The sequence below is a fragment of the Salmo salar genome, chromosome ssa06, assembly GCF_905237065.1.
Source record: "Salmo salar chromosome ssa06, Ssal_v3.1, whole genome shotgun sequence".
In the NCBI taxonomy this organism is placed as follows: Eukaryota; Metazoa; Chordata; class Actinopteri; order Salmoniformes; family Salmonidae; genus Salmo; species Salmo salar.
The window spans coordinates 57,182,734-57,202,456 of record NC_059447.1 but is presented as its reverse complement, the minus strand read 5'-3'; the positions used below and the strand labels follow the sequence as shown (position 1 = coordinate 57,202,456).

At 42.9% G+C, this 19,723-nt stretch overlaps 1 protein-coding gene across 7 annotated transcripts in view; it reads right to left on the bottom strand.

Moving 5' to 3' along the window:
- myo6a (myosin VIa) overlaps positions 1 to 16,604 on the bottom strand; it is a 102,810-nt gene extending 86,206 nt beyond the window's left edge. For all 7 annotated transcript variants that reach the window (XM_014204923.2, XM_014204924.2, XM_014204926.2 and 4 more), the window contains exon 1: positions 16,398 to 16,604. The gene's annotated coding sequence lies outside the window, so the exon portion shown is untranslated. The remainder of the gene's footprint in view (positions 1 to 16,397) is intronic.
- Between the last annotated feature and the right edge of the window lie 3,119 nt (positions 16,605 to 19,723).

Below are 19,723 nucleotides of genomic sequence, written 5' to 3'. Positions count from 1 at the left end.
ATGTGAAAATGAAGTTGCAGGAAAATTAAGAATTTTTATATATATACACACACAGTCTTTGTATCTCAAAATCATTGTAAATGTGGTTAACCTTAATGAAAATTCTTCAAATCTAAAAAGATACAATTAACCTCTTGACGGTCACCTAGGATAGGGGGCGCCACAGCGCATTTTGAAAATTTCGTGCCCATTTTAAACGGCCTACTACTCAAACTCAGAAGCTAGGATATGCATATAATGAATACTTGTGGATAGAAAACACCCTAAAGTTTCTAAAACTGTTTGAATGGTGTCTGTGAGTATAACAGAACTCATATGGCAGTCAAAACCCCGAGACAGATCGAAACAGGAAGTGGAATTCTGAATTGCGGACTCAACTTCATCACGTTGCCTATTAATCACACCGTGAGCTATGGTTCATTGAGCACTTCCTATTGCTTCCACTAGATGTCCCCAGTCTTTACAAAGTGGTTTGAGTCTCCTACTGTTAAAACTGAATGAATGAGACGCTGTTGAAATTGGTCACGAGGAGGGCCATCACCATTATGATGCCGGCGGCCCTGGCTACCCTCCCCTTTCGAAACGTTTTGAAAGACAATGCAATCATCCCCCTCGAATCTTATTGGAACTGTGGTTGAAAAAGGCCCTAAAGATTTGTTATACAACGTTTGACATGTTTGAACGAACCTAAATGGGGAAAAAAAATGCATTTTCTCGAAATAGCTGTCCCGCGGCCGACGGAGCTTTTGGATCAGCCTTCAGACGCGTTAACAAGAACAAGCTCTTGGAACATAAAGGAGTAATTTTTTCGAACGAAAATACATTTGTTGTGGACCTGGGATTCCTGGAAGTGCTTTCTGATGAAGACAACCAAAGGTAAGGGATATTGACAAGACTAGATGTGATATGCGATTGTTCCAAGATGGCGCTGACCTGTATTACTAGGTAATTTTCTGAGTATCGCATCCCTTTTATCGCAAAGTGTGATTACCCAGTAAAGTTATTTTAAAATCTGGCATTACAGGTGCTTTCAAGAGATATTCATCTATAAATCTTAGAATGACAATATTACATTTAAAAAATGTTTTCGAATAGTAATTTAGTAAATTGTAGTGCTGTTTCATCGGATGCATTTGAGGGAAAATAGTTAGTCAACGTTACGCACCGATGTAAAATGCTGTTTTTATATATAAATATGAACTTTATCGAACAAAAGAATGCATGTATTGTGTAACATGATGTCCTAGGAGTGTCATCTGATGAAGATTGTCAAAGGTTAGTGCTGCATTTAGCTGTTTTTTGGTTATTTGTGATGCATGTGGTTGGTCGGAAAATGGCTGTGGCTACTTTTACGATATACTCCTCTAACATAATCTAATGTTTTGCTTTTGCTGTAAAGCCTTTTTGAAATCGGACAACGTGGTTCGAGTCAGGAGAGGTGTATCTATAAAACGCTATAATTTGATTTTTTTTTTTTACATTTTGTTATGCTAATGGCGATAGGATTCTTCGCTGGATGTCACACAGGGGTTAAACCAACCAATGGGAAAAGGCCACTTGACCGTTGCCCTTGAATCATTCCTACAGTTCATGGCTAGGCCCGCTCCGAAACGACACACTATGACAGAGACTTTCATATTACCGCCCAAAATGTATATGGTAAAACTAAATGTGTGGGGAGGCAGAGGCACAGAAACTCACATCAATACCTTTGTCAGATAACACTTAAAGATTTGATGCTATTACTGGCAATCAACTGAACAGGTCAAAAACTCCAGAGCTTATGCTCTCCAAATGGACGTTAACTGTGAGGGAGGTTAAGACGCCCAGGCATTGACTTGTGTTTTCTGTACACGTCAGGGGATAGTATTCACAAGAAAATTTTGTTCGGTTTCACAATTCACGAGCAGGAAACGGCACTGGGGATGTTCAGTGTGCTGCGTGGCTATATCGACGAAAAACCGATCCCATGGGGTTGAACGGTGGGCTTCCGCAACAGATGGGGATCCATCTATGGCGGGACAGCGGGCAGGCATCTGCACTCTACTTATGAATGGTGTCTCCCTCTGTCATATGGACGCATTGTATGATGCAACTGTCGGCAAGCGCTTATCACAGAACTGAGATTTACTACAGCAGGTAACTTCGATTGTAAACGACAAACCACATCCACTGCATGTATGCCTGGAGATGTGGGATCAGAACATGACAATGTTCTATTTCACGGTGACCAGGCTACACGCCAAGGCTTGGTTGTTATCGAGAGGGAGTGTTGGACATATTTGGGAAACTGAATGAACTGAACTGAACACAAGCATGCAGGGGAAATACAAAAACATTCTACAGATGAGTGACCGATTCAGTGGAAAGGACATCTTTCAGAAGTGAACCATGCTTTTGAAAGAAAACAGCAGAACAGCATCAGTAAGTGTCCCACACGAGTGAGGACTGCTCACCACCAAGGTTTGGCAGAGCACGTCGGGACCGACTTCCCAATCCGTTTGACTGTGATCCTGGCTCAGTTGACATGCCGGTAAGTGAAATAAAAACAGCTGTTCGAGCTGCCATGTGACCGAATGTTGCAGACAACGCATTCACGGGTCACTACGGAGGGGTTTTGATACCTGATTCAAAGGGAATACCCTGCAGTCTCCCTCTGAGCATCAAAACTCACAGTACCCGTCGCCAGCTCCTATCTGTGTGAAGCTGGATTCAGTGCTCTCGTCTGCAGAGATGAGGTGCGTACTGTTGACCACGCCCCGACTTTGCAAAGCTCCCGACATTCATTAAGCACACCCATCTCATCAGTTGCGTAGAGATAAGAGACATGTGAGACTAATTTGCATTTGACAGTCATAGCCCGACATTAAAAAAATGTGATTGTGAGTTGAGAAGACAAAATCAGAAATACTGTCACATGCTGACCAGACCACTTGTGTGCGCCATGTTGATTTTGTCCACCCACAGACACGATCAGGACACGCAGGATGAAATATCAAAACAAACTCTGAACCAACTATATTCATTTGAAATGTATTAAACATTAGCTTGCTGTTGCTAGCTAATTTGTCCTGGGATATATAAACATTGGTTTATTTTACCTAAAATGCACAATGTCCTCTACGCCGACAATGAATCCACAGATAAAAAAGGGTAATGTTTACCGAGTTAGTTTCTAGTCACCACTCCTCCTCTAGTCTTCTTTGGACTTCATATGGCGGTTGGCAACCAACTTTGAAGTGCATTACCACAACCAACTGGAGCGTGGACCTCAGTTCATCTTTCAATCACCCACGTGGGCATATGCTCCTAAATACCCATGAGATGGCACGTGGGTATATGCTCCTAAATAACAATGATGAGGAGATGGGGAGAGGCAGGACTCGCAGCGTCTCAAATAGAACCAAGCACGCAACGCGGTCAGTGTGGTCAGCATGTTAGAATCTTTTTCCATTGACTGCTATAGACTCAAATAAAAAAGTAAACATTGGCTGTTAATCGCAAAATGTCTTCATATGGTTGGGGGTCACGAGAATTTTCATGATTGATGATTCAGAACATGAAAATCATGTGTCTTGGTAAAATGTATTTTATTACATAAAATGTAAATCGCCAAAGCACATTTTCGCAGAGTTGGTGGACACACTACTCTCGCTCTTCTGAGGATGCCACAATCTGACAAACAGAGGGAGGCAAATATGGGAGAAGAGCTTAGGGAGGATGCCACGAGGGGTGGAAGTGTGTGTGTGTGTGTGTGTGTGTATTTGTTTTGGGAGACATAGCCAAGCCTATTCACTCTAACCAAATGGTATTTTTAAAAAAGGGACAGTTCTGTGAAGAGAGTGAACCAGTGGTATTCATTTGAACGTTCAGGCCAATAGCAGCTGCTGGTTGAAGTTCCTTGTGCGTTTCTGAAGAGGAGCTGGAGATCAAGGCAGACTGTGGCCTTTCCATTCTAAAAGAAAGCCACTGCTACCTTAGCAGAGGAAAGAGTTGAGAGGCAGTGTTTGAATGGGCTGCGAGTTATGCATATTGGGCCTACTCTTCACTCTGCCACAGCTGGAACAAAACAGAGGATTGTTGGAGTATTGTCTGGACTGTCCGCTGCACACAGAGCTTACTGTCACGGTAAAGCAAAGTCACGTGGTGAAGAGACAAAAAGAGAGGCTGCATCCCAAATGTCACCCTACGCATTACTTTTGACCAGAGACTAGGGGCCCTGGTCAAAAGCAGTGCACTATACAGAGAATAGGGTACCATTTGGGACACAGACCGCTTCTGAACACAAAACCCTGTGATGGGTTCAGAAACAATGGGCCTGGAGGCTGTGTTGAATGTGCCAGAAGAGCTGAGCCTTCAAAGCCTTGTGAAGCTGCCTGCAAAGTCTCTTTCAATTTCTATGACACTCAGCCTTTCTATGGTTATGCTTAGCTCTAGAAATACAGCATATTAATGGTATGAACTATCGTTTCCTGTTTAATTGTTATGATTGGTTATCAGATATACCAATTATCTCAGTTACAACTTGCATCACGGAGTAAGAGTCAGGTGGTGGTGGTGGTTTGTCGAGACATGACCCATGTCCCAGAGAGAGAGACTATAAAAGTATGGCTTCCCTGCCCTGAAGGGTGCGTCGGTTTGCCCTAGAACACAGTCTGTACATACCGGACAAAAACAGGTTTCGAAACTATAGAGCATAATGATTTAAGTTAACACCTTACGGATACATCTTGTTAGAACTATGGAGGGAATTCAAATCTTTCACTGTCATGCTCACACAACAGAAATGTTTTTCCTCAGACAGGGTTCCACCCATAGAAATAGAATGAGTAGAACCGGTTCGAAACTTCTAACCTTGGCAATTGGTCTGGTAAACTCATTCTAAGGTTCCTGACGGATGGTTCCTGACTGCAGGTCAGAAATAGGGCTTTCATCCATGCCCTGTTAACTGGAGCTGACACAGGCTCAGCAGGAGTAGTTCCCTGATCCTGGTTCCAGCCAGTCTGGTCTAGGAAGGTCATGCCTACTAGGGTCACGCTCACCAGACGTGAGTCTAGGGTTTAAACAAGGGTTTTAAAACTCAGGAGGTAGCCAACAGTACCTGAACTTGGCCTGTATTACTGCTCATGTTCTCAATTTGACAACATTTCTCCAGTTTGTGTGCCCAGTGAGTGATTGACCCAGTATAGGCAACTGTACAAAAGCTGAAGCATTACTCTCCTAAAGCCAAGCCTTGCCCAAACTAGGAGTGTAAAAGGATAAGAAGATTACCAGCTTTTTGCTATTGAAGTGGACAGGAATCTCCTCCCCTTCCGAGTCCTCCCCCCCCCCATTCCTAGAGACTCCATTTTGTGATCTCCCTCACAGTCCAGTGAATTTGGTTTTGATGAGGTCAGCAGATGCAGTGAATCTAAAGCCTAACTTCAACCTACAACCCGTGTTACACAGCTTAAAGATTGACAAGAATCATCTTCCTCAAGTCTAACACCATTAAAAAGGTTCTCAGAGGGACTCTACAACTTAAAAAGTTAAACATTGGACAAATTCTACAGGTCTAGTGGTTCGAATCAATTCCTTCCTATAGGGCCTAATTCCTATAGTTGTTTAGAGGTGTTGGGCATATTCAGACCCCTTGACTTTTTACACATTGTTACGTTACAGCCTTATTCTAAAATTGATTAAAATTGTTCCACACACACTCATTGACAAAGCGAAAAAAGGTTTTTAGAAATGTTAATTTTAAAAATAAATTTACATAAGTATAAAGACCCTTCACTCAGTACTTTGTTGAAGCACCTATGGCAGCGATTACAGCCTCGAGTCTACTTGGGTATGAAGTTACAAGTCTGGCACAGCTGTATTTGGGGAGTTTCTCCCATTCTGCTCAAGCTCTGTCAGGTTGGATGGGGAGTGTCGCTGCACAGCTATTTTCAGGTCTCTCCAGAGATGTTCAATCGGGTTCAAGTCCGGGCTCTGGCTGGGCCACTCAAGGACATTCTGGGACTTGTCCCATACATTGAGACTTGTCACTTCTGGGTTGTCTTGGCTGTGTGTTTAGGGTCGTTGTCCTGCTGGACATGAACCGTCGCCCCAGTCTGAGGTCCTGAGCGCTCTGGAGCTGGTTACTCTGGAGCAGGAACTCTGTACTTCGCTCCATTCAGCTTTCCCTCGATCCGGACTAGTCTCCCAGTTTATGCCACTGAAAAACATTCCACAGCATGATGCTTCCACCACCATGCTTCACTGCAGGAATGGTGACAGGTTTCCTCCAGACACGACACTTCAGGCTAAAGAGTTCAATCTTGGTTTCATCAGACCAGAGAATCTTGTTTCTCATAGTATGAGTCCTTTAGGTGCTTTTTGGCAAACTCCAAGCGGGCTGTCATGCGCCTTTAACTGAGGAGTGGTTTCTGTCTGGCCACTCTACCATAAAGGCCTGATGGTGGAGTGCTGCAGAGATGGTTGTCCTTCTGGTTCTCCCATCTCCACAGAGGAACTCTGGAGCTCTGTCAGAGTGACCATTGGGTTCTTGGTAAACCTCCCTGACCAAGGCCTTCCCTGTAGCTCAGTTGGTAGAGCATGGTGTTTGCAATGCCAGGGTTGTGGGTTCGATTCCCACGGGGGGCCAGCACAGAAGAAGAAAAAAAAAAATGTATGAAATGTATGCATTCACTACTATAAGTCGCTCTGGATAAGAGCGTCTGCTAAATGCCTAAAATGTAAATCTAAAATGTAAGGCCCTTCTCCTCTGATTGCTCAGTTTGGCTGGGCGGCCATCTCTAGGAAGAGTCTTGTTGGTTCAAAACTTCTTCCATTTAAGAATGATGGAGTTCACTGTGTTCTTGGGGACCTTCAATGCTGCACAAATGTTTTGGCAACCTGGCACCCTTCCCCAGACAAGGTGTGTGCCTTTTCTAAATCATGTCCAATCAATTGAATTTACCACCGTTGGACTCCAATCAAGTTGTAGAAAACATTAAATAATGATTAATGGAAACAGGATGTCCCTGCGCTCAATTGAGTCTCATAGCAAACGGTCTGAATACTTATGTAAATAAGGCATGTTTATTTTTATACATTTGCAAAACATTTCTAAAAACGTGTTTTCGCTTTGTCATTATGGGGTAAATTTGTGTAGACTGATGAGGAAAAACATTTATTTAATCCATTTTAGAACAAGGCTGTAACGTCACATGTGGAAGAAGGGAAGGGGCCTGAATACTTTCCGAATGCACTTTAAATAACAATTGTCCAAATTCAACCCAACTTTAATCCACAAAAAGATTAGCAAAATGTTTTGCCCCTAATGAACTGAGCAGTATTTCTGCCTAAGCATAGACGAGAGGATTTGATCATCATTGCACGGCACTAGATCTAGGATACATCCACTGGTATTATGAACAAACTGACTAAACGGCCAGAGTGGCTTACAGAGCACACATTATTACCAGAAATTAAAGTATCAGTAAAACAATGAAAAGGAGCTTAACATGTTCAGTGTCAATTCACTTCTAAATGTGCCCAGCCTTATGGCACCACAGCTTCCAGGAACATTTCAACTCCTCCACCAAGAAGTCCATCACTATTCAAGTTCATATTAAAAGTACAGTCTTGTATTTTATTTCCAATCATGCTTCTCGAGTCGTGAGCCATCATCATTGATTCCATCGTCGCATACAACGAGTCATGCCAATCTTCCATTGACATACTGTATGCATAGGCTAATTTTGGTGTGGCTCACTCAAATAAGGGTTCCACTCACTGAAAACGAGACAGCACTGGGGCCCTGTCTGTGCAGTCGGTCTTTTGTTAACTAACCCCTAAGATAACTTCCTCTACCGCCAGTCCCTCGAGACATACAGACAAAATCTCTTCCCCACAATCTTGTCTTTTCAGGCGTACAGTAATCTCTTTGCTGTGTGAACACCACTGATTATTCTATGTGCACATCCCAAACAGCACCCTATTCCCTTTAAAGCGCACTACTTTTGACAGGGGCCATAGGTCTCTGGCCATACGTAGTGCACTAGGGAATAGGGTGCCATTTGGGACCAGAGACTCTACAGACGCCCACAATGAATAGAGTGGAAGCCTCAGTGGCGCCACGGTCGGAAGACACTCCAACAGCAACATAGGCACACTGCCGACCAAAGAACCAGGAGAGGAGTCCCCACTTCCCCCAGAGGCCATCAATCTTATCCAGCTAAAGAGAACATGGAAAAACACATGGAGACACTGACTGGAGCCCAATGGGACTGGAAGGGAAACAGTGGTGGCCTCTCTCACACACACAGTAGGCCCAGGAAACCCAGACCGACAAACTCACAGTAGAGTCTGGAGGCCCCAAGCTGCTTATTCCACTGTGTTTCTTAAAAGCACTAGTTGAGTATCAGCAGCAGTACAGGATGGATAGCAACACAGTGGAGAGCTAAGTTTAGTAAAAAGCTATACATGATTAAAGGCGATAGAGACATGTGAATAATGGATGCTGGAGGTAAATGCTGATTTTAAAAATATATAATAAGTGAATGCTGAATGCTCATCCCATGGGCGAGGCAAAACTTTCCACTGCTCTATAGAATCAGAATGTTTCTGTGTAGAAAAATTGCCAAAAAAAACAGCCCTCAATTAAAAGCGAAAAAGCGCTGGTCTATTATTCCCTTTTATGTCACAGGGTTGGGATAAGGGAGCGGATGGAATAATATGGGTCAAAGTTCGCCTTGAATAAGCTTTACCCATACATAGCCTACACCATCCCTTCACCATCCCCAAGTCCAGGAAATGCACAGTACTATATAAAGCCACGACTACATGGAACTCTTCCACCTTGAGTAACTCAAGCTAGAAGTAAAACTTGATAAATAAAAAATAAATTGATAAAAACACCTCATGGAACCACATGGATTGTGGAGACACACAACTGTAAATATTTTATCAATATAATACATTTGTAATATTGGAGCAATGTAAACGTGTATAAACGCAATGTCTTGTATTATGATGCATTGTTTTATTCCTGTTTGGACCCCAGGAAGAGCAGCTGCTGCCGTGGTAGCTAATGGGGATCCTAATTAGGGTTGTCACGATACCAGTATTGCGATATCGGATTTTCCATGGCATAAAGGAAAACACAAAGCAGACTAAACTCTTTACTCCATTAAAAGTACTGCATGTAAAATATTGTGTACCGTAATTTCCAAACTATTAAGCGCACCTGAATATAAGCCGCACCCACTGAATAAAAAAAATATGATTTTGAACATAAATAAGCCGCACATGTCTATAAGCCGCAGGTGCCTACCGGTACATTAAAACAAATGAACTTTACACAGGCTTTAACGAAACACGGCTTGTAACACGACTCATTAAGACCAAGCTCCCGTGCAGCAGCTCCATTTCCAACAGCCAGATCAATCGCCTTCAACTTGAAAGCTGCATCATATGCATTTCTCCGTGTCTTTGCCATGATGAGGGTGACAAAATGACTACCGTAATCAGAATGATGGGAAGTTTGAGAGCGCTCGATTTAATCTAAACAGTAAACAAAAAAGTTGTTTGACCTTAACCCGTTCGGCAATTTCATTGGTCTAATGAAAGCTTCATGCCGCCCAAAAAAACTGAGCACGTCACAGAATGTGTTTTTTTGGAGATTTTTTTTTTAAAGCTGTAAGAAAAAAAAAAAAATCCATATATTAGCCGTGTCATTGTTTAAGCCACGAGGTTCAAAGCCTGGGAAAAAATTTGCGGCTTATAGTCCGGAATTTACGGTACTATAGCCTGGAAAAGAAACATGTGACTCAGGGTGACAACATAAGGCCGCTTGTTCCAACATTAGAACTTTTTTCCTCAAGAAATTCAGTCAGCTTTATGTTTTGTTACCTTGCCACGATACCGCAACCCTAATAAATACAATACTGAACAAAAATATAAAACATGGGAATAACACTTTACAATAGCTGAAATAAGATATCAGAAATGTCCCATCGGTACAAACAAATTCTCAAATGTTGTGCACTCATTTCTTTATGCTCACTAACAGGAATGTTTCTCATTTGCCAAGATAATTCATCCACCTGACAGTTGTGGCATGTCAAGAAGCAGATTAAACAGCACGATCATTACAAAGGTGCACATTGTGCTGAGACAATAAAAGGCAGCTAAAATGTGCAGTTGTGTCACACCTCAATGCCACAGGTGTTTCAAGTTGAGGGAGTGTGCAATTGGCACGTTGACTGCAGGAATGTCCACCAGAGCTGTTGCCAGAGAATTGAATGTTCATATCTCTACCATAAGCCACCTCCAGAGTCATTTTAGAGAATTTGGCAGTACGTCCAACCGGCCTCACAACCACAGACCACGTGTAACCACGCTAGCCCAGGATCCCCACATCCAGCTTATTCACCTTCGGGATCGTCAGAGACAAGCCACCCAGACAGCTGATGAAACTGTGGGTTTGCACAGCCTAAGAATTTCTGCATGAACTGTCAGAAGACGTCTCAGGGAAGCACATCTGCATGCTCGTCATCTTCACCAGGGTCTTGGACCTGACTGCAGTTCGGCGTCATAACCGACTTCAGTGGGTAAATGCTCACCTTTGATGGCCACTGGCACGCTGGAGAAGTGTGCTCTTCATGGATGAATACCGGTTTCAACTGTACCAGGAAAATGGCAGACAACATGTATGGTGTCATGTTGGCGAGCAGTTTGCTGCACAATTTCTGAAAGCTGAAAACGTTCCAGTTCTTCCAGACATGTCACCATCCATTGAGCATGTTTGGGATGCTCTGGTTCGACAACACGTTCCAGTTCCTGCCAATATCCAGAAATGTCGCACAGCCATTGAAGAGGAGCGAGACAACATTCCACAGGCCACAAACAGCCTGATCAACTTTATGCGAAGGAGATGTGTTGCGCTGCATGAGGCAAATGGTCACACCGGATACTAACTGGTTTTCTGCTCCACGCCTCAATTTTTTTTTTAAAGGTATCTTTGACCAACAGATGCATATCTGTATTCCAAGTCATGTGAAATTCATAGATTATGAAGTAAATTCATTTGGCCCTAAAGAAAAATCAGTCAATTGAACTGTAACTGCGTAAAATATTTGAAAATGTGGCGTCAATATTTTTGTTCAGAATAAGTACCTAATGAGCCTTCAGGGATGGCAATGGAAGGGATAAATAATACATTCATATATTACAAATGGAAACTCTTTAGTCTAAACTCATAGCTTAGAGCACTAGCTGGCTGCAGACAGTGAAAAAGTGAAAAGAGAAGCAAATAAATTGATTTAACAGGCCTCTGTCTAGCCTGTGCGTTGTGGCTGTGTGTACTAGGCCTATTCAGCCTTGGGCACTGGTATAAAAACAATCAAGCTGATACTCAAATCCTATCAGATACACACTTCCTATCAGCAACAACACTAAAACATACGAGTACTGGGCAATTCCATGCTAACAGAAGGACAAGAGACAGATTTTTACCTTACACAAAACATCCACGTAAAATTGACAAATACACATTAGGTTAATTGAAGAACAGTGCATATGATGTGAAAACCTCCCTCAGTTTTTGTGACCAAGTACGCCCCCAAAAATGTCTACACTGAATTAAGATTGAAAGATGTCAGAAAGAATGGGGTGTCAGATATGACACCTTGAGTTTGAAAAAAATCTATTTTGGTTATTCAACTACAGTAAATGAAGTGGATTAACACCTGATAACTGAATGACATCACGGATCCCTGATGTGTACTATACAGAAATGCATACTTCTAGATATGTGATGTGTTCATTGTGATGCATCCTGAATAAGTACACAAGAGGTAGAAACATGCAATATCCTCCTTCTGCATGTTTGGGTATTATTTGACACATTGGCTATTATTCTAATTCTAAAACAAAATGTTGGTATTAGTTGGCAAGGGTCTTAACGTCAACATTATTGGGTTGAGGCATTTCTAATAGAAAACAGCTACCAGATAATCTTAAAAGCAAAAGACCCCTTTTCCATCTGTTAAACCATTAATCAAAATGGCTTTGCTTATTCAAAATCTTTTGATAGGGGAAAAAAAATGATATGCCTTAATTTCTCAAAAATAGACTCTTTGCTTTCATTTGACATCAAATGGTATGCGCCCTCATGAACTTCACATTGGTGCTCATGGGTCCTTTTACATGGAAATGGCCTACGTTAACTGTAGCGTGCACTGGAGACTAAACCACGTAGGCTATTGTCCTTACAGTCTGTACTATTGCTATCTGGTACAGAGAGTAACTCCATTTCTGAGGGCAGCCTTGGCTTGAGGTTCCAAAGATCAAAAACGAGTGATCTCTGGCGTCAGGGACGAGGTATAATGCAATGTATGTTACACTACCTGCCTTAATTATGTCTGGGTTCATTTGCATGCATGTTGCCAGCTAAATCACGTGAGGCATTAAATTAGGCAATAAGGCCAAGTTCACAGCTGAGCTATGGAGGGAGAAAAACAAATGAACTGAAGATTTGAGCCCACTCCCAAAACGCAACAGTGCGATGTGGTAAAAGTGTCATATCAAATGTGCCATGGGCAGTACTAAAGATTCAGTCAGTACAGAGGCTCAGCCATTTGGTTTAGGAAGGGAAGAGAGAAAACATTCCATAAATGGTATCATATAGATATGTGACAGATGGGGGGAAAAAAAGTCTTAATTAGAAAGATGAATACAATTCCACGCTTATTCACAATGCGAATATGGTCATATTGCGTATGACCTCTAGGGGGCAATGAAGTTCTATCTACCGCAGTCAGTCTGAATCTCAAACTGAACAATTTGCCCATAAGCCCTTTATCGAGTGGGCACTTGCTGTTTTGTTCGATAGTGATCACTAGTCTGCAAGTGTTTTGGCCAAAATGAGCATGGAGACGATGCACACTCGAAGTCCCAACTGCCACTTATCAATATTTCAAAATCCATTCGCCAGCATTGTTTTCCGCAACCCGTTGTGCATGCCTCACTCGCTATGAAACACAGATACTGGGGCAGAGACAGACGCCCTGAAAAAGTTGTAAAAGTATAAATCGGTCACCAGTGATTTCATCAGCTGATTTAGTTTGCTGTCTGCTGCTAGGTAGATTCCCTGACAAACACAGGGATGGAATTTTAGCTAGCTAGCCAAGGATGTTGGGCACTACACTGATAAACAGCGTGTAACTTGTCCCTTATTTACAATAGTTTGACAGCTTGCTGATGAAGTTGTAGACATGTTCGCAGCAGTCAGTCTGTACTTCAGCATGTTTCCAAAGAAACAATCGAAACGTTGTAACATTGGGCCCGCTAGAAGCACAGGCAGCGGTATTGACTCAGGGCAGAGCAGGCTGTTCGCTGCTGTTGCTTGCCTTTCTCTGCCATTTTTCCAACGATTACGTGCAGAGTGCTTTATATCCATGGCAAATCATTTGAAAGATGTCTCCTACTAACATTACAGCCTTGATGTGTTAAGTATTCACCTGTCAGTAGAAGTTTTGTGATAACTGCGCTGGGATTTTTATTTTGTGGAAGAAAAAGTTTTGGTTAGGGATTTTTTTAATTTTATTAACATCCCAATTGCATTTAAAGGTGAATGTTTACACCCCTACACATCAGAACATAATTAGTTTTATGTGCTAATAGCACAACGAAAGAAAAAACTAAACTTTCCTTTCACAGCTCCAACCTCCATTGCCTTTCAATCTAAGTCTCTTGTCCTGCACAACAAAGCTAGTTTGGTGGACTTATGAATGTGTATGTACGTACAACAGACACTAGAGCCTGACAGCACCTGGAGAAGAGGCTCGATAGCCTACACCTCAAACTGTGTAAGGTGACACTCCTCATCACACTAAACTGAGACCTCAGTCTGATCACTGGGGCATGACTAATTCAGCCCACATTACACTAATTACAAAGGTGATGGAGTCTGGAACCTTACATAGAGCATCATACCATCCAGAAACGCGATCCATTTGTGCAGTCCCGTCCCCATTCTGTCATCACTGGCACCCACCGCACTACTGTTGTGGTTAGCCTTAAAAATCTGCTTCGGTTATGGGTGGAGTCAACGTTAGCGTCCCAAATAGCAACCTATTCCCTATATAGAGCACTACTTTTTACCAGGACCCCGGTCAAATGTAGGGCACTATCAAGGATACAGCCAATGCCTGATGAGAGGGTCACAGTAATCCTGGCTGGGCCAACGTGTGGGATGTTGTTTTAGGAAAACGTCTCCAAGTTTCACAATCAACACACAGACGGGAGTAATTAAATAAGTAACCAGTGAGATTACAAAACTCAAGGTTTTTGAGCCTGTAAAATGTAGTGTACGCGCAGCACCAGTAAATCCAAAGGCCTTCATACAGGGTATGGCACCATACCATATCTCAAGACCAAATTGTAAAAGTAGGCTTTAGGACCACGCGGAGCATCGCCTGGAGAGAAGCTGCCAGTCTGCCACGCCTTTCATTAAAAAAAGAAAAAAGCAGAGATGGGGCCAGATGGCTGACCAGCAAAGTAAACTGTTTAGGCAGTGCGCTGATTGCTTGAAATTTAACATGGCATTTGAACTTGGGCTTGTAAGCCTCCACCAGATGTTTTATGCACCGGTTACTTTAAATATTAATGTCAGCATAGGAGGCGTGTCCAATAGGCTAGTTGCTTCCCCTAAAGTAAATTTTATGAAATGTGCCAAGATTTACTATATAATTACTCATGTCTATACAGAAATAAATAAAATCATTCAAAATAATACACCAGAGAGCATGATTTGGCCACAGAGGATCATTAGTCTTTTAAAAATGAGCTATGGATTGTTTTAAGCACGCAATTTGGGCAGCGCTGGCTGCAAATCGTCTATCAAATAGCTGATTGTTGAGTTGCAGAGGTCAATGAAAAGCAGGTAAATAGGCCTAGCTCAATATTTTAAAATACAATTGTAGGAAAAACTGTTTGCTGTAAGTAAAATATTAATCTGTCTCTAGTTATCTTACTTCTCAACTCCCAATTGAGTGCACAGTAGCCTATCTTACTGGCACCAGTGGAAAGCATCAGCCATATCCCACTGTCTTCATCATTGGACCAGTACCACTGGAAGGTTTTCCAGCTGAACTGACACCACTGCCTTCATATGAATCAGGTTAACTTTAGTGAACTTCTGAAAAATTGAGAATGGTCCTCCCCTTCCTCCTATAAAGGAGCCTCCACTGGGTCTCGCCATTATGGTCTTCAAAATGTAAACAAACAAAAAACAGGTTAGTTCAGGAGCTGGGTGGTAAAGTGAGCATTTCCTGAAATGGACTTTGAAGTTTTAATTCTCTCAACTTTTACTAGCAGGATGTCACAGGTACTACACCTCTGTGGCAAAAAGCAGCAGTATCACTGTGACATGACTCATACCAATTCACTCTCGTAAAACCAGGTAGGGAAATGACCAAAGATCATAGTGCCTCGAAAAACGATGACAGATAATGTTCTGTAGAAAACGTCCCTCCATAAACTGTGGGATCAATGGAAAAATTGTCAACTTGACAGCTCTAGTTCTTTCCATCATCAGGGGTCTGTCTGTCTGATCTAGTTGTCGGACCGAGAACAGCGTTGCTTACATTGCACACACACTGAACTCTTATGTAATCATTAAACAGAGAGGTACAATTTTCAGGACAGTAGGCTACACATGTGAAAAGAGCATAGGCATTAGTTACTGCGGTCATAACGAGAACACGCACACCTGTGTGTCCATATAAGACAATCTCTGTTTCTATTTTCAACACTGTGTACTGTAAGATATATGCGGGCCTAGGCCCATACTTCATTAACACTGGGGGAAGACAATGAATACAAAAACCGGTACACCACGACCAGGGGACAAGTAAGGGTTCCATTAATCCTCATGGAGTCGCGTTGATGATGCATGATTGACAGGATTGTATTGGAATAGAACTGGTCGTTGGAACGGTTATAAAACAACCGTCTGGGCATCGCCTATTGTGCATGCTCTACAGCTGGGAAACGACTGAACTGAAGAGTGGTGTAATGAACCTTCAGTGATTCCCACATTGTTCTGTCCTGGAGTGTTTGTCAAAATGTCGAATTTTCCAGATATACGTTCATATCATTCGAAACCTGTAGTGTTTTCTGAAAGGGAGCATTGCTTTCAGCGACAATGGCAACACAATTCCACATTCCAAGATGCTGCGTTCACGGTTTTCGAAAGTAATGATACATTTTGATGGCTATCGCTTTCTGTGTTGACAGCCTCCATTGGCATCAATGTAGCCTGCTAACGTTAGCCAGCTACGGAAAACTACCACCATTTCCAAAGCTTCAACAATTACATTGGATTCAGTTTGTGGAGGAAAAAGACAGTCGCGGACGTTACCTACCTCGTATGCGTTTCAACCTGTGCAGTCGGACACTTATTGTCTATAAAAAATGTAAAGTTTCCAAGATAGACTGCCGGGTGAAGATCCAACCTCCGAGCTCTCCCAGAGCTCCCCTTCCTGCAGCAGCACCCTCCGACTCCCTCAGAAGTCTTGGTGTGCGTTCATTACGGAACCCATTTACCGTTTAAGAACCAAACGGAAGCAAACAGAGCAAAACGAGAGTTTCTGTTGGACAAATTCAAGTAGGTCCCGCCCAGTTTCGTTTCGTTCATTTCCGTTTAAGAAACGTTTGGCAACAGAATAAGAGGAATGAATACACCCCAGGGAATTGCTCGTGACGTCATGAGCATCACAAGCAGTAGCATCCACTGACCATTGGGAGCGCTTAACACTGAGTGTCAGTTGTACACATTTAACATTCTTCACCGAGTATACTAAACATTAGTAGTATCACCTTCCAAATATTGAGTTGCACCCCCACCTTTTGACCTCAGACCAGCCTCAATTCGTCAGGGCATGGACTCTACAAAGTGTGGAAAGCGTTCCACTGAGATGCTGGCCCACGTTAACTCCAATGCTTCCCACAGTTGTGCCTGGCACCTACTGCCATACCCCTATTCAAAGGCACTTAAATCTTTTGTCTTGCCCATTCACCATCTGAATGGCACACAGCCACAATCCATGTCTCAAGGCTTAGAAATCTCCTCCCCTTCATCTATACTAATTGAAACGGATTTAACAAGTGACATCAATAAAGGATCATATCTTTTACCTGGTCAGTCTCATCAAAAGAGCAGGTGTTCTTAATGTTTTCTATATCCAGAGTATGTATCCATTATATTTTTAAATTGTCTATGCATCTACTGTTATATGGCTCAATAGCCATAATTATTTCCAAGCAATTATGCTGGGTTGCTAAGAAAAAGGAAGACAGACAGCATTGCAGACCAAGTTTCCACACAACACCACGACTTGGGCATCATACATTTTTGAGTGACCTAGTAACATTAAACTGGTGAAGTTTTCCCCCCTAAAGAAGTCATCCAATACCGATTGAAAGCTGATAGCTACATATCATTAGAGAATCACCTGAGAGGAGGGCAGGGCTACATCTGCTTCATGTTTCTGTACACACAGACAATGGGACAAAATGGTGCCTCAAGTGTACTCATATCACCTCACCGGTGGGTCCCAATAATGTCTCATGTATCGTTTACTACTTCCCATAATTCTAAAAGCATTGGATTGGTAGAGGCATTGGATAGTGGTAGTTTCCACCATGTTTCTGGGACAAAATGGTGCCTCAAGTGTACTTATATCACCTCACCGGTGCGTCCCAATAATGCATCATGTCTCCTGAACTGTTCACTACTTCCCATAATTCTAAAAGCATTGGATTGGTGGAGGCATTGGCTAGTGGTAGGTTCCACCATGTTTCTTATTCCACTAATTGCCTTTAAAAGGTACAGGGAAGTGAACAAGTGCACACTTCGGGAGGAAGGAGAGCCTACCAGATGAGCTAAATTACTTCTTTCCCCCTTCGAGGCAAGTAACACTGAAACATGCATGAGAGCACCAGCTGTTCCGGATGACTGTGTGATCACGTACTCCGCAGGCGATGTGAGCAAGACCTTTAAACGGGTCAACATTCACAATGCCGCAGGGCCAGACGGATTACTAGGACGTGTCCTCCGAGCATGCGCTGACCAACTGGCAAGTGTCTTCACTGACATTTTCAACCTCTCCCTGTCTGAGTCTGTAATACCAACATGTTTCAAGCATACCACCATAGGCCCTGTGCCCAAGAACACTAAGGTAACCTGCGTAAATGACTACTGACCTGTAGCACTCACACAGCCAAGTCAACAAACAGATTACCGACCATTTCGAATCCCACCGCACCCTCTCCACTATGCAATCTGGTTTCAGAGCTGGTCATGGATGCACCTCAGCCACGCTCAAGGTCCTAAACGACATCGTAACCGCCATCGATAAGAAACAATACTGTGCTGCCGTATTCATTGACCTGGCCAAAGCTTTTGACTCTGTTAATCACCACATCCTCATCGGCAGACTCAGTAGCCTTGGTTTCTCAAACGATTGCGTCGCCTGGTTCACCAACTACTTCTCTGACAGAGTTCAGTGTGTCAAATCGGAGGGCCTGCTGTCCGGACCTCTGACAGGCTCTATGGGGGTACCACAGGGTTCAATTCTTGGGCCAACTCTTTTCTCTGTATACATCAATGATGTCGCTCTTGCTGCTGGTGAATCTCTGATCCACCTCTACGCAGACGACACCATTCTGTATACTTCTGGCCCTTCTTTGGACACTGTGTTAACAACCCTCCAGACGAGCTTCAATGCCATTCAACTCTCCTTCCGTGGTCTCCAACTGCTCCTAAACACAAGTAAAACTAAATGCATGCTCTTCAACCGATCGCTGCCTGCACCTGCCCGCCTGTCCAGCATCACTTCTCTGGACGGTTCTAACAGAATTTGTGGACAACTACAAATACCTAGGTGTCTGGTTAGACTGTAAACTCTCCTTCCAGACTCACATCAATCATCTCCAATCCAAAGTTAAATCTAGAATTGGCTTCCTATTTCGCAACAAAGCATCCTTCACTCATGCTGCCAAACATACCCTCGTAAAACTGACCATCCTACCAATCCTCGACTTCGGCGATGTCATTTACAAAATAGCCTCCAATACCCTACTCAACAAGCTGGATGCAGTCTATCACAGTGCCATCCGTTTTGTCACCAAAGCCCCATATACTACCCACCACTGCGACCTGTACGCTCTCGTTGGCTGGCTTTTGCTTCATAATCGTCGCCAAACACATTGGCTCCAGGTCATCTACAAGACCCTGCTAGGTAAAGTCCCCCCTTATCTCCGCTCACTGGTCACCATAGCAGCACCCACCTGTAGCACGCGCTCCAGCAGGTATATCTCTCTGGTCACCCCTAAAGCCAACTCCTCCTTTGGTCGTCTCTCCTTCCAGTTCTCTGCTGCCAATGACTGGAACGAACTACAAAAATCTCTGAAACTGGAAACACTTATCTCCCTCACTAGCTTTAAGCACCAGCTATCAGAGCAGCTCCCAGATCACTGCACCTGTACATAGCCCATCTATAATTTATCCCAAACTACTACCTCTTCCCCTACTGTATTTATTTATTTTATTTATTTTGTTCCTTTGCACCATATTATTTATATTTTATCTTTGAACTTTCTTCAAACTACAAATCTACCATTCCAGTGTTTTACTTGCTATACTTTATTTACTTTGCCACCATGGCCTTTTTTGCCTTTACCTCCCTTA